The sequence below is a fragment of the Monodon monoceros genome, unplaced genomic scaffold, assembly GCF_005190385.1.
Source record: "Monodon monoceros isolate NGI ecotype Baffin Bay Population unplaced genomic scaffold, NGI_Narwhal_1 Super_Scaffold_10, whole genome shotgun sequence".
Taxonomy (NCBI): domain Eukaryota; kingdom Metazoa; phylum Chordata; class Mammalia; order Artiodactyla; family Monodontidae; genus Monodon; species Monodon monoceros.
In genome coordinates, this window is record NW_021703766.1 from 19,774,038 (window position 1) to 19,787,818 (window position 13,781).

Genomic DNA, 13,781 nt, shown 5'->3' on the forward strand with positions numbered 1-13,781 from the left:
AAATTAAGCCCTTGTCAGTTGCATTTTTTGCAGATACTTTCTCCCAGTCTGTGGGCTGTCTCTTCCTTTTGTTTATAGTTTCCTTTGCTGTGCAGAAGCTTATAAGTTTGATTAGGTCCTTGTGTGAAGATGTTTTTAATTCTCTTGGGGTATGTATTTGGGAGTAGGATTGTTGGGTCATATGGTAACTCTAGATTTAATCTTTGAGGAATTGTCAAACTGTTTTCCGGAGCCACTCTACCATTCTACATTTCCACCAGCCATATACAAGGGCTCTAATTTCTCCACATTCTCACCAACACTTGTCAATGTTTGTCCTTTTGATTCTAGCTATTACCGTGAGTGTGAAGTGGTATCTCGTTCTGGTTTTGATTTGCATTTCCCAAATGACTAATATTTATTTATTTATTTTATTATTATTATTTTTTTGCGGTACGCGGGCCTCTCACTGTTGTGGCCTCTCCTGTTGCGGAGCACAGGCTCCGGACGCGCAGGCTCAGTGGCCATGGCTCACGGGCCCAGCCGCTCCGCGGCATGCGGGATCTTCCCGGACCGGGCACGAACCCGTGTCCCCTGCATCGGCAGGCGGACTCTCAACCGCTGCGCCACCAGGGAAGCCCCCAGATGACTAATATTGTTGAGCATCTTTTCATTGGCTATTTGTATATCTTCTTTGGACAAGTGTCTATTCAAATCATTTGCCCATTTTTATTTGGGTTATTTGTCCTTTTTTTGCTTGTGTTGCAAGTTTTTTATATGTCTAGATATAAGTCCCTTATCAAATATGTGGTTTACAAATGTTCTATCCCATTCTCTGGGTTGTTTTTTTTACTTTCTTAATAGTGTCCTTTGAAATATAAAAGCTTTTAGTTATAATGAAGTCCAATTTATATCTATATATATATATATATATTTTTTTTTCCATTTGTCTGTTGTGCTTTTGGTATCAAACCTCAGAAACCATTGCCTAATTCAAGGTCATGAAGATGAGCTGCCAATTCTTGGGACTTACCCTGTGCCATGTATACATTACCTTCCCTCATCACATCCTGGCAAGGCAGGAATTTTCACTCCTATTTTACAGATGTGAAATTGAGGCTCGATTCATTCCTGGGCATATAGCGAGTAGATGGCAGGGTGTCTGACTTCAAAACTGGGCCCAGATTGGTGCCAGGGTGACCCACAGATAGCCTGGAAGCATGGCAGTGGGTTAAGGAAAAGAGTAACCAACATTCACTGAAGGTTTCCTTTGTGCCAGGCGCGGTGCTTGGCGCTTTATATGCATTAGCTGACTTTCTCTCTCTCTCCATGGCAGAGGCTCTCAAAAGTATGTGACAAAGTGAAAGAGTGGCATGGACATATATACACTACCAAACGTAAGGTAGATAGCTAGTGGGAAGCAGCCGCATAGCACAGGGAGATGAGCTCCGTGGTTTGTGACCACCTAGAGGGGTGGGATAGGGAGGTGGGGAGTGGGGGAGACGCAAGAGGGAAGAGATATGGGAACATATGTATAACTGATTCACTTTGTTACAAAGCAGAAACTAACACACCATTGTAAAGCAATTATACTCCAATAAAGATGTTTTAAAAAAAAGTATGCCTCTGACCTGCAACATCAGCCGATTCTTGGGCCCCACCCCAAGCTTGCTAAATCAGGAACTCTGGGGGTAGGGCCCAGCAATCTGTGTTATTTAAGAGCATCGAGTGATTCTGATGTACGCAAGCGTGAGAACTGCCGCCCTAGAGCAGTGCTTCTCTCCAGGCTGCACACTGCAATTACCTGGGGAGCTTTTGTTTTGTTTTGCTTCTTTCCTAAGTGCTAGGTTGAGGAGAGGCACACATGGAGATTCTGATTTAACTGGTCTGCGTGGGGGCTAGACTTCGCTGGGTTTTAAAGCGCCCCAGGAGATCCGAATGTGCACCCAGGACTCTAATGACTGCCTTAGGAGCAGTTCCTACCACTAGCTCCCTGTTATAGGTGCAGAAGCTCTGGGAGATTAATGGGCGTGTTCAAGGTTATATAGCCACGTAGCAGGAGGGGGAGCTGGAATTCAAAGTCCCTGCCTTTCCACTTCCTCTCCTTCCTCCCATTCTTTACTTTTTGCTTAATATAGATCCTGGGTGTTGTTTCCGCAAGCTGCTCTCTTTCGGAAAGTAACTGAGGCACGATATCGCCATCTAGTGGCCATTTATGAGAACTGACGAGCAGCTTCAGGACTTCCAATGACTGTGTTCTCAGGGGACACAGGTGGGAGGAGAGAAGGTGACCATTCACGTTGCTTAGACAGACGTTTTTGGGAAACGTGGGCCCATGTTTCCAAAAGATGTCTTTTGAGAGAAGGAGAGTGGCATGATGGCAGGTTTCATGTTTAAGCTCTTCTGATTAGAGGTCATTCACAAACCCCAGGAGGGGCTGGAGAGAGAGTCTCTTCTTGATCCAACTTGACTCAGGGTCTGTAACTTTCTCCTGGACCCATCTGTGTACTTCCTTGAAAAATCTAGTTTTAGCAAGAATGCTGCTAAGTCAGTTTAACCAGAGCCTCGAAATCCAATATGGTTCCTCACCCTCCAGCATCCTCCAGGTGATGTCTGAGCTCCCTGGCCTGTCTTCAGCAAGAATCCTATTAGGTCAATTTAGCCAGAATTCCCCTTACCCCTGATGTTTCCTCCTAGTAATTTTCCATCCACTGACCCCCACTCATCCTGATCCTTGGCTATAAATTCCCACTTGTTAATGCTGTTCTCAGAGTTGGGCCCAATCCCCCTACCCCCCACCCCAAATCTTATTGCAGTGGTGCCTGTACCTATGGCAGTGGTCCTGAATACAGTCTGCCCTACCATCTTTAACAAGTACCATAAATATATTTTTCCTTTAACACTGGGGAGGCTGGGTCCTAGGCAGGGCTGGAAGGGGAGGCAGAAAGGAATCTGAAATGATGGATACTCATTTGGGCAGGAAAGCTCGGCTCACCTCCATGTGGGCATTGATTCATTCCACAGACAGCCACTGTGGGTCTGGTCTGAGGTGGTGCTGGCTCTCAGACATCGGGGTGGGGGAAGCATAGAATATTTGGGGTACTCAATCCCTTGTGGTCCCATCAGGTCTGTTCTTGGCCCTGGGAGGGGCTCCAGTGGAGGCAGGTGGGGTGGGGCACCTGAGGTGGCTGTGCTGGGGGGCAGCCCCTTGAAGCTGGTGCCTAGGGTCTAAATAGGAGCCCACAGAGATGAGTCAAACTTGATGGCAGCTGCCTACTCTGCTCGCTCCTGTGGGATCAAACAAAGGGCCCCTAGGAAGTGCCTCAGAACCTCTTAGTTTCTGGCATGGCTGGGGTTCTCACCAGGGGCAGGGACGTTGAAAGAAATAAAGCATCCGAGGAAGGAGGGAGTGACTGGCTATGGGGAGCGCGCTCGTAGGAGGTATACACATAACAGAAGATTTACCATCTTAACTGCTTTAAACTGTGCAGTTCAGTGGCATTCAGCACATTCACGCTGCTGTGCACACTCACCACCACCCATCCACGGAACTCTGTCCCTCTTGCACAACCAAGCTCTGTACCCATTAAACAGTAGCTCCCCACTCTCCCCTCACCCAGCCCCTGGCAGCCACCATTCTACTGTCTGTCCTTTTGATTTTGACTACTCCAGGACTCATGTGAGTGGAATCAAACAGTATTTGTTCTCTTCGTGACCAGCTTATTTCACTTAGCATAGTGTCCTCCAGGCTCATCCATGTTGCAGCATGTGTCAGAATTTCATTCCTCTTTAGGCTGAAAAATATTCCATTGTATGCACGTACCACATTTTCTTACCTGTTCATCTGTCGATAGGCACTTGCGTTGATTCTACCTTTTGGCTATTGTGCTTTGTACTGCTATGAACATGAGGGTACAAATATGTGTTTGAGTTTCTACTTTTAATTCTTTTGGGTATAAACCCAGAAGTGGAATTTCTGGATCATGTGGTAATTATATTTTTAATTTTTTAGGGACCACCATACTGTTTCCCATACTGGCAGCACCATTTTACATTCCTTCCAATAGTACACAAGTCTTCCAGTTTCTCCACGTTCTCAAAAATGTGTTACTTTCTTTTTTTTTTATAGTAGCCATCTTAATGGGTATGCAGTGAGATATTTCATTGTGGTTTTGATTTGCATGTCTGAAATGACTAGTGACATTGAACATCTTTACATGTAGCTTGGAATTCTTTTATTTATGTATTTATTTTAAAAAAGCAGCTGCCATTTTCTTTTTTTTTTAAATTTATTTAATTTTTGGCTGTGTCGTGTCTTCATTGCTGTACGTGGGCTTTCTCTAGTGGTGGCGAGTGGGGGCTACTCTTCGTTGTGGTGCGCGGGCTTCTCACTGCAGTGGCTTCTCTTGTTGCGGAGCACTGGCTCTAGGCGCGCGGGCTTCAGTAGTTGTGGCACGCGGGCCCAGTAGTTGTGGCTCACGGGCTCTAGAGCACAGGCTCAGTAGTTGTGATGCACGGGCTTAGTTGCTCCGCGGCATGTGGGATCTTCCTGGACCAGGACTCGAACATGTGTCCCCTGCATTGGCAGGCGGACTCTTTACCAGGGAATTCCTGGAGTTCTTTTATAAAATTAAATCTTAGTGGACAAAATGGATTTAAATACTACCTCCCATACTATTGGAAGGTAAACCATCTAGCCTGGAAGCTTACCATTAGATGTTATATATTTGCTTTTTCATGCAAATGCTGTTTTATTATCTGTGTGTATCAACTTCATCTGATAAAAGGCTCCTTTATTCCTAAACACACATTTGTATCTCATGGAAAATAAAGGTTCTGTGGAACACGATTTGGGAAACACCGACCTAGAGGAAGGTCTACAGTGGTATGTCACAGGGCTCCATCCCAGGCCCATCTAGATCAGCATTTTTTGTCAGTGACTTAGAAGAAGACATTGATTGTCTACTAATCAAAGCAGTGAGCTATTCAAACCCTGATGGGATGGAGAACGTGTTGGGTGATAGGGTCGGGAGCCAAAGACGTCTTAACAGGGTAAAGAAATGGTTCAAAATAACAATATGTGACGTTACAAAGATGAGTTCAAGGCCTCGCACCTGGGCTTAAAAAACAAATCAAGGGACTTCCCTCATGGTCCGTTGGCTAAGACTCCACCCTCCCAATGCAGGGGCCCCAGGTTCGATCCCTGGTCAGGGAACTAGATCCCACATGCCGCAACAAAGATCCTGCACGCGGCAATGAAGATCCTGTGTGCTGCAACTAAGACCTGGTGCAGCCAAATAAATAAATAAATAATAAATAAATAAATAAATATTAAAAAACAGAAAAACAAATCAAGAGCAGCTGCCCAAAGACAAGGGAGACACATATGAGAGAAACTGAGGACACTCAGTCAATAGGATAATAATATTAAAAGTAATGCTAACATGAATTACCTTATGTGGGCTTTATAACAATGTATGATGTAGATACTATTAAATCATTCAGTGGGGAAACTGAGGCTCACAGAAGTGAAGTAGCTTACCTAGGGTCACACAGCTTGCTGGTGACAGAACATTAATCAAGGACAAGATCCTTGCTAGCTACACCCTGCTTGGAGTGCTGTTCTTATTCCTTTCAAGTAACCATAGGATGCTGGGGAACAGCAAGGGAAATGTAACCTACAGTAGTTTAGGAGGCCATAGAGGTAGTGAGCTCCCCGTCCCTGGGGGTGTTCAAGTGGAGGCTGGAAGACTCTGGCAATGCTGTTGTGATGGGGATCCCAGCATCAGATGGTAACTAGGAAAAATAAAATTTAAGGTCCCTCCTTTCCCTGCTATAGCAACTCATTAAAGTCAAGTTTATGATATGAGAGAACTCTATTTTTTTATGCACTGAATGCGTGCATTATTTATAATACTTTAGGGTTTCTCCCGTGACAAATACGCATGCTGTATTTATTCCCAAGTTCTAGGACTTGTGACAAATTTTACATGACCATTTAGGGTTTACATCTTGGCTGATTATTAAGACATTTACAGTTATTGTACGTTTATATTTATGATGCGGGGCTAGTCATATTTATGATGTACTGGATGCCCAGCCATTGATCAGGATCCCAAGCTGAATACCTTACATCATTCCTGCGGGGAAACGTGTTCTGCACGTTTCATTTTATGATGTGGTTTCAGAAACTCAGCAAATTTACTTTGGGGAAAAACCTCCCATCATCACTAGGTTCAGAGAAGACTCATGTACTTAGAGGTAGACAAACCTAGTTTGCTATGTGGCTTGGGTGAGTTTCTCAACATTTCTGTGCCTCAGTGGCCTCGTTTAGGAATTGGAGGGGAGGAGACACGCCTTTCCCAGCATGACTGAGGCAGTATGTGTGGCAGTGCCCTGGTCAGTGACACGTCTTCCCCTCTTTTGCCTTCCTTGGCATTAGTGGCGCTGCCTTGGGAACCATGAGCCTTGAAGGCCGGCAGCTTGCCCATAGGGGCTCCAGCTTTTGGGATTCTTCCCAGGAATCCCCTTGCCAAGCAGCATCTTCTCAGCAAACATGAGGATTTTGCTCAGGGCCTCCAAACTAAACTAGTTTCATCTTAAATAAAAGAAATCAATCCTTTCAGCTGAGCTGTTGTTACGACATTGATAGGGCATAAATTTTAAGGCAGCCTGGCTAATAAATAAGCGGAAAGGCAATAAACATTAGGGAGAATTATCTGTGAGGCCATCTGGGCAGGCAGCTGGGGAGAGGGGTGATTCTCGCCTCCCTCGCCTGCCTCCCTTTCTGTTCCTGGCCTGAGACCCTTGTCAGTGGTAGGGTGGCCTGATGTGTATGGTGGATTTGCAGAGGTGAGGGAGGGTCTGGGGGACTCCCTGAGACTCTTGGTCTCCCAGCAAGTAAGGAGGGGCTGGTCCTCTTGCCCTTGGTGCCCAGCCACTTAAATATGCATCTTGGTCCCCAAGCTGTGTGACCATGGGCAGGTGAATTAACCTCTCTGTGCCTTGGTTATTTCACCTGGAAAACTGGGAACACTTTGGCAGGCATTGTGTGAGATGCAGGGGCAGTGCCGCCCACAGTCAGCACGCCAGCATGTGTTAGCCATGGTTATCACAGAGGGTTCAAGGAGCTCTCTGCCAGGTGCTCAGCGCATAGTAGGCGCTTTGTGAATGGCAGGAATTACTATTCTGGAGGGTGCACTAATGAACTTTTGGGCCCCCACCCTTAAGTCCTGGACCCGTCCTTCTCCTACCATGCTTGTGTCCTGCTGTGAGCCCCACTGCGGCCCCAGCATGACCCATCATCACCTTCCTTGGTGCCTCTCGAATCACCGGATTCCCAGAATCAGAGTTGAGGGTGCTTGACCTCTGCTGGACGTACCTCCGGCCTCCCCCACCTTCCCCTTCTGGCCTCTCTGGGTTCTCTGGGTCACAGTCCCCACATCGCGGGGGCATAGCGGGGTCTCCAGCCAGCTCTGCAGCCTGGTTTGCCCGTCCGGAGAGGATGCCCTCACCCAGATAATTGCATTTTTCATAGTGTGTTAGCAACTTAATTACCGGTTAATAGGAACCTCAAATAAATAACTCTTACCTACATCTGCTGACTGGTAGGTGATGAGGATGAAGCAAATGTGCATTTGAAAAGTAATACATTTCCCCCAACGTGATTTCTGTCTCCGGTCATAAATGTCAGAGATAAATGAATCTGTTTTATTAAGATTCAGCACATTGGTGCAGGGAGGCATCTGCTCGGCCGTGAATCATGGAGCCCCCGGCCCCCCGGCTCTGTATTGTCGGCACCTGCCAGCATCGCCTTCCTGCAGAGTGCTGGGAGCTTTGAGGGGCTGGGTCAGCCCCCAGCAACCAGGCCCCCCCACCAAACCCAGGCCCTTCCAAGTGTCCTACCTGTTGGTGCAGACGGCTTTGATGCCCTCGCATGACCTTCCCCAGGACCCTGACCATAGCTGCCCGCCCCATCCCCGACTTCAGAGGGTGGCAATCTCAACTCCAAGCTGTGCAGCCTCTAGTGAATTGCTTGCACTCTCTGAGCCTCAGCTTTCTCAGCTATGAAGTGAGAACACTAAGGTTCAGGGCCAGTTTATCCATTCGGCACAGTACCTAGGGCCCAAGATACTAATTGATGGGCTTTGGTGGACAAAATAATGGCCTCCCAAAGATGTCCACTTCTTAATTCCTGGAAACCGTGCAGATGATATGCTGCTACATGGCAAAGGGGAATTAAGGTTGCAGATGAATTAGTGTTGCCAATCAGCTGACCTTAAAGTGGAGAGGTGAGTCTGGATTACCCTGGTAGGCCCAACGTGGTGGCAGAGGTCCTTAAATGAGCCAGAGGGAGGCGGAGAGGGGGCCTCAGAGGGATGCTACACGAGAAGGACTCGAGCAGCTTTGAAGATGGAGGTAGGACCACAAGCCAAGGAATGTGGGTGGCCTCCAGAGGCTGGAAAAGGCAGGGAAACGAGTCTCCCCTGGAGCCTCCTGTAAAGGCAGGCAACCCTGCCGACACCTTGAATTTAGCTCAGTGACACCTGTTTCAGATTTCTGACCTCCAGAACTGTAAGATAATAAATATATGGGTTTTTGTTTGTTTGTTTGTTTGTTTTTGCGGTACGTGGGCCTCTCACTGTTGTGGCCTCTCCCGATGCGGAGCACAGGCTCCAGACGCGCAGGCTCAGCGGCCGTGGCTCACGGGCCCAGCCGCTCCGTGGCATGTGGGATCCTTCCAGACCGGGGCACGAACCCGCGTCCCCTGCATCGGCAGGCGGACTCTCAACCACTGCGCCACCAGGGAAGCCCCAAATGTATGTTATTTTAAGCCACTATATTGATGGTAGCTTGTTATAGCAGCAGTAGGAAACAAATACAGGGGCCCACAACAACCTTCTAATTCCTTTTAAAATCAGAAGAAGAATGTAATCCAGGCTGGGTTATAATCCTCTTTATACCAATGCAGTCATAACATATAACTTTTAATGATTTTTTTGATGGAGGAAGGTGCCCACAAAGGCGGAAGTGCTGCGTGAAAGTCGAATGCAGCCCTCATACTTCTTGCCTCTTTGCCTTGATGGGCTTAAATGAAAGAATGTTGGCAAAGCACCTCCTAGGCTGTGCTCCCACACAGTGGGACCCAGAAAAGGTGGCGGTAGTTGTTTTCGTGTTTGTGGTCAGTTTCTCTTCTGAGCCCTGAGGCTCCCGGTTGGGGGGCTGCACTGTCCTGAAGCTTGAAGCCCCCTGCTGGGCCCCCCTCATCTCCCGTCTGGGAGCTCATTGACTTTAGAGGCCTGTGAGGGCCCAGCCTTGGCTTGCTGTTTTGGCCTTTCCTCCTGGTCCCCCTGTGCCTGGATCCATTGCTGAGTCTCCTATAGTAATACAATAATCTGAGCACCTACTCTGTGCTTGGATTTGAGGGTGGGGGTCTGAAAGCAGCACACCCACACGCATACCCCACCCGCTGCCGAATAGTAACATCTTGGAGTTTTTGCAACCACCAGATGAGGCAGGTACCAGCATCTCGCCTGGAGTCTGCATGCCCCCATCCTTCCCGGCAGAATTTCCCTGATGTCCCCGATGTGAGAGTCACTGGGGAACTTGTGAAAAACACAGTGCCCAGTCCCACCCAGCCCCACTGCACCCCAACCTCCTGGGAGGGCCTGGGAGGCCACTCTATGGTTTCTAGGGGCCCAGGTGATTCTGTCCTCAGCCCAGAGACCCTGAGGTCACACTGATCACAGAGCTCAATTTGCAACAGCAAGGGAAGGGGGCAAACTGAAGGGGATGGACATGTGGACTGGGGTCCTTTCTGTGTGTCAGGGCTGGGCTAGGCACGGCCACATTTTGTCCCCATGGTCATCTTTCAAGTTGATAACAACCCCATTTTAGAGATGGGAGAAACTGAGGCCCAAGGAAGCAGCAGGAGAACTCAGGAGTCATGGTGATTGAAGCAGGTGGGAGCAGACTGCAACATCCTGGGGCTGATGGAGCTGCACCAGGACATGGGGCCACACTGCAGGGGCCCTGCCTGGAGGTGGGGGTGGGAGGCTTCTCCTCCTGATACAGTCACAGCGATGCTTAGCGTGACAGAGCCCACTTTCTCCCTCCTCCAGACCACGGTCCCCTAACGGGCTCTACCCAGGCTCTGCAGTTCAGCCCCAGCAGGGCTCTGTGTGTGTGTGTGTGTGTGTGTGTGTGTGAGAGAGAGAGAGAGAGAGAGAGAGAAGGAGAGAGAGATAAAGGGAGGGGGAGTGAGCCCCCTTCCAGCTGGGGTGGGGTCCATCCTGATTTGGAATGGTTCCTCACAAAGACCCCCTTTGTGAGGCCTGCTGGGGCTCAGGTTCACGGGCCCCTGGGAGGAGGGCATGGCAGGACCAGGTGGGCAGGAAGAGCGCCCCCTGCAGGGGCCAGCCCAGCAGGTGCAACACCAGCCCACTCCTACAGGGAGCCCTCTGGGCCTTGGCTCCCACAAACTCACCTGCTCCCCAGCCTGTTCCCTCCCTCTTAAAAAAAAATTATTGAAGCATAACATGCATACGGTAAAGGCCGCACATCTTAAATGTACAGCTCAATGAAAAAAAAGATAATTCCACTAGCTCAGAAATTCCCTCAGGTCCCTTCTAAGTCTGCATCCAACTCTGTCCCCACCAGAGGGAGCCACTCTCCTGGCTTCTCATTGCACAGAGTAGTGTTGCCAGTGGCTGAATTTTATATAGAGTCCTGCAGGCCATTCCCTTCTGTGCCTAGATTCTCTCACTCTGGATCATGCCTCTGACGTTTGTCCACATCGTTGTGTGTCAGTGGTTTATTTAATTGCTGAGTAATCTTCCATTGAATTCTACATGCAATATGCCCCGTCTAGTCCTTCATGGGTGGATATTCGGGTCCTTTCCTGTTTGGGGCTATTGTGGAAAGTCAGGGCATTGCCTTGGCCTGAGTATTTTTGCAAATATTCGTGAGCTTCGGAAATTCCCCATCTCACACCCATCCTGACAGTCTCGTTCCTTCTCTTCTCCCTGCGACACCTGTTCAGCCACTGATGTTTTAGGAGGCTTTGACGGGCTCTTGGCTGTGCTGTGGGGACTTGCAGTTCACTGCAGGGGGGTCCAGAGATGGCTCTGACATTTTCTTGGTCTGGCCAGGGTGCTGGACAGTTTCCCTTTGTCCCATCATTGCTGTCCTCTCCCGAGACTGTCTCCTACAGGCCACCTTTTAGCACCCAGGTGATGCCACCCCATCCTCTGCTGTCCCCTTCGCTGACTGGCTTTCAGCCAATCTGTAAGGCTGTTTGTGTGCTTCTCACCAGCCTTCGTGGGTGCTTGTCTTTGGAACTTGGAGGTTTGTCAGAGATAAAACAGGAAGGCCACTGCCTTCAGAGAAGGAGCCCTGCGTGAAGTCGGGGCACACTCTCCTGGCTGTCTTTCTGGAATGTTTTGGGTGTCGGCACTGCCGTCTGTGTTAACAAGCTTGTGTAGCCTTGAACGTTCTCCTCTGTACATGTGTGTGTGTCCATGCTAGTCAGCTTGTGTGTGTGTTTGTGACTGTGTGTGTGCCAGCCAGTGTGTGTGTGTGTGTGTCAGTCTGCAGGTGTGCTGATGTGTGTGAGTGTGTGCCAGGCAGTGTATGCATTCCTATGTGTGAACGTGTGTTTACAGGTATTGTCATGAAGAAGTTTCTTTGGAGGAGTTCCCTAGTGGTCTAGTGGTTAGGATTCGGGGCTTTCACTGCTGTGGCCCGGGTTCAATCCCTGGTCGGGGAACTGAGATCCCGCAAGCTGCACGGCACAGCCAAAAAAAAGAGAAAGAAATTTCTTCGAATCCGTTTTCTTGTTTTAAAAGTATCCTTCCTGCCTCTGCTCTGTCTACTCTGGGCTCTTGGCCAGTACGAGCCAGCAGCCCGGGGACATGCTCCTTCTGCTGATGGAAGAGAAGGGCTGGGCTATGCCCTGGATATTCTGCCTTTGACCTTGGCATGGTCATGGGCGGAAGGGCACCTCAGCTCTGCTGTCTGAGAGGCTGTCAGGGCGGGAGCCTGAAGGGGTGGAGCTGGGCTTGGGAACAGCGGGATGAAGGCCTCTTCCTTAATGTCATGGGGCAGTAAAGAACTTCAAAGAGATGGTGAAGGCTTACGGGCCAGACATGGGTTTGAGCCTAAGTCTCAACATTTACTGGCTGTGCTGATTTTGCACTTCGCTGCGCCTCAGTTTCTCATCTGCTGAATGGGATAATGGGTTCCAGGTCAGAAAGAGGCAGAGAGTACCCCGAGAGGAGGCTGGAGAGAAGGTGGGGCTGGCTCACTGGGGCCTGCAGGCCCCCGTGGGAGCCGGACTTTCATCCCAACAGCAACGGGAAGCTGCCAGAGCAGCAGATTCCAGCAGGCCTTTCTCTGATGGCGGAAATGTTCTGTATCCCAGTTGTCCATATATATGGTAGCCATGACCCATATGTGCCTGCCGAGTGCTTGGAGTGTGGCTGGTGCAGACGAGGAGCTGAAATTTTTGTTTTATTTAGTTTTATTTACTTTATTATTTTAAAATTTTATGTATTTATTATTTTTGGCTGTGTTGGGTCTTTGTTACTGCGTGCAGGCTTTCTCTAGTTGTGGAGAGCAGGGGCTACTGTTCGTTGCTGTGCACGGGCTTCTCATTGTGGTGTCTTCTCCTTTTGCAGGGCACGGGCTCTAGGCACTCGGGCTTCGGTAGTCCCGCCACGCGGGCTCTAGAGCGCAGGCTCAGTAGTTGTGGCGCACGGGCTTAGTTACTCCTCAGCATCGGGGATCTTCCCGGGCCAGGGCTCGAACCACTAGTCCCGTGCACTGGCAGGTGGATTCTTAACCACTGCACCACCAGGGAAGTCTGATTTTAGTTACTTTAAATTTAAATTCAAATAGCTGGGACAAATGGCTGCTATATTGCATCTACCACGAGAGGGCAGCACTAGAGGATTTCAAGCAGAGAAAGTGGCACCATCCAATTTCCTGTAAACAATAAAGCTTCAGGCAACTCTTTCTTTGCGCCTCCCCAGTTTTTTTTTTTCTTTCTTTTCTTTCTCCCATGAACTCCAGTCCTGAGAGCTATTGACCTTCTTCACAGGGACACTGGAGGGCAGCAATGGGTGTAAAAGACCCGGCATTCCCTAAGTGCCCGGTGTATGGCTTCCTGGATCTCCTGCCAGAGTTTTGTTGTGACTAATGCCCAGCCTCAGGGGCGATGGCCAGAAGAGTCTTCTCTGCTGAGCTTTGTCTTCTTTGCCTGGGATGGAGAAGGGCGTGGGAGCGTGTGGCGGCTCTGTAAGCAAATACAAGTCCAAGACAAAAATCCTTGTTCCTTAGTCTCTGCTGAAGTCAGGCTCAGGGCTGCTCAGCCTGCTTTGTTCTAAAACCAAGTTCAGCGAGAAATAGAGGGGAAAAGCACAGCCTTGAACTTGGAGTCACGAGGCCCTGCTCGGCTGCCTGCCTGCCATGGAACTTGGGCAAGTTGCTTAGCAATCTCTGGGCCTTAGTTTTCCTTGTCTGCCATCACAGTGATGATGACAGTACGCTTTCTCTTTGGACCCAGTGCGAGGGGCTTTGTCCACACGACCTCGTCCTCCCCTTTTGGCTACTCAGTGGGGCTGGGATGACAGTTACCCCAATTTTCAGTTGAGACTACTGAGTCCCTCTCCGAGGAGGGGAGCTACCCAGATCACAAAGGCAGTGAGTGGCAGAGTCAGGATTTGAACCCAGGTCTGTCTAACTCCAAAGCCTGTGCTCTTCCCACCTTATCGCACCAGCTTGCATGGACAGGGGGCGGTGGA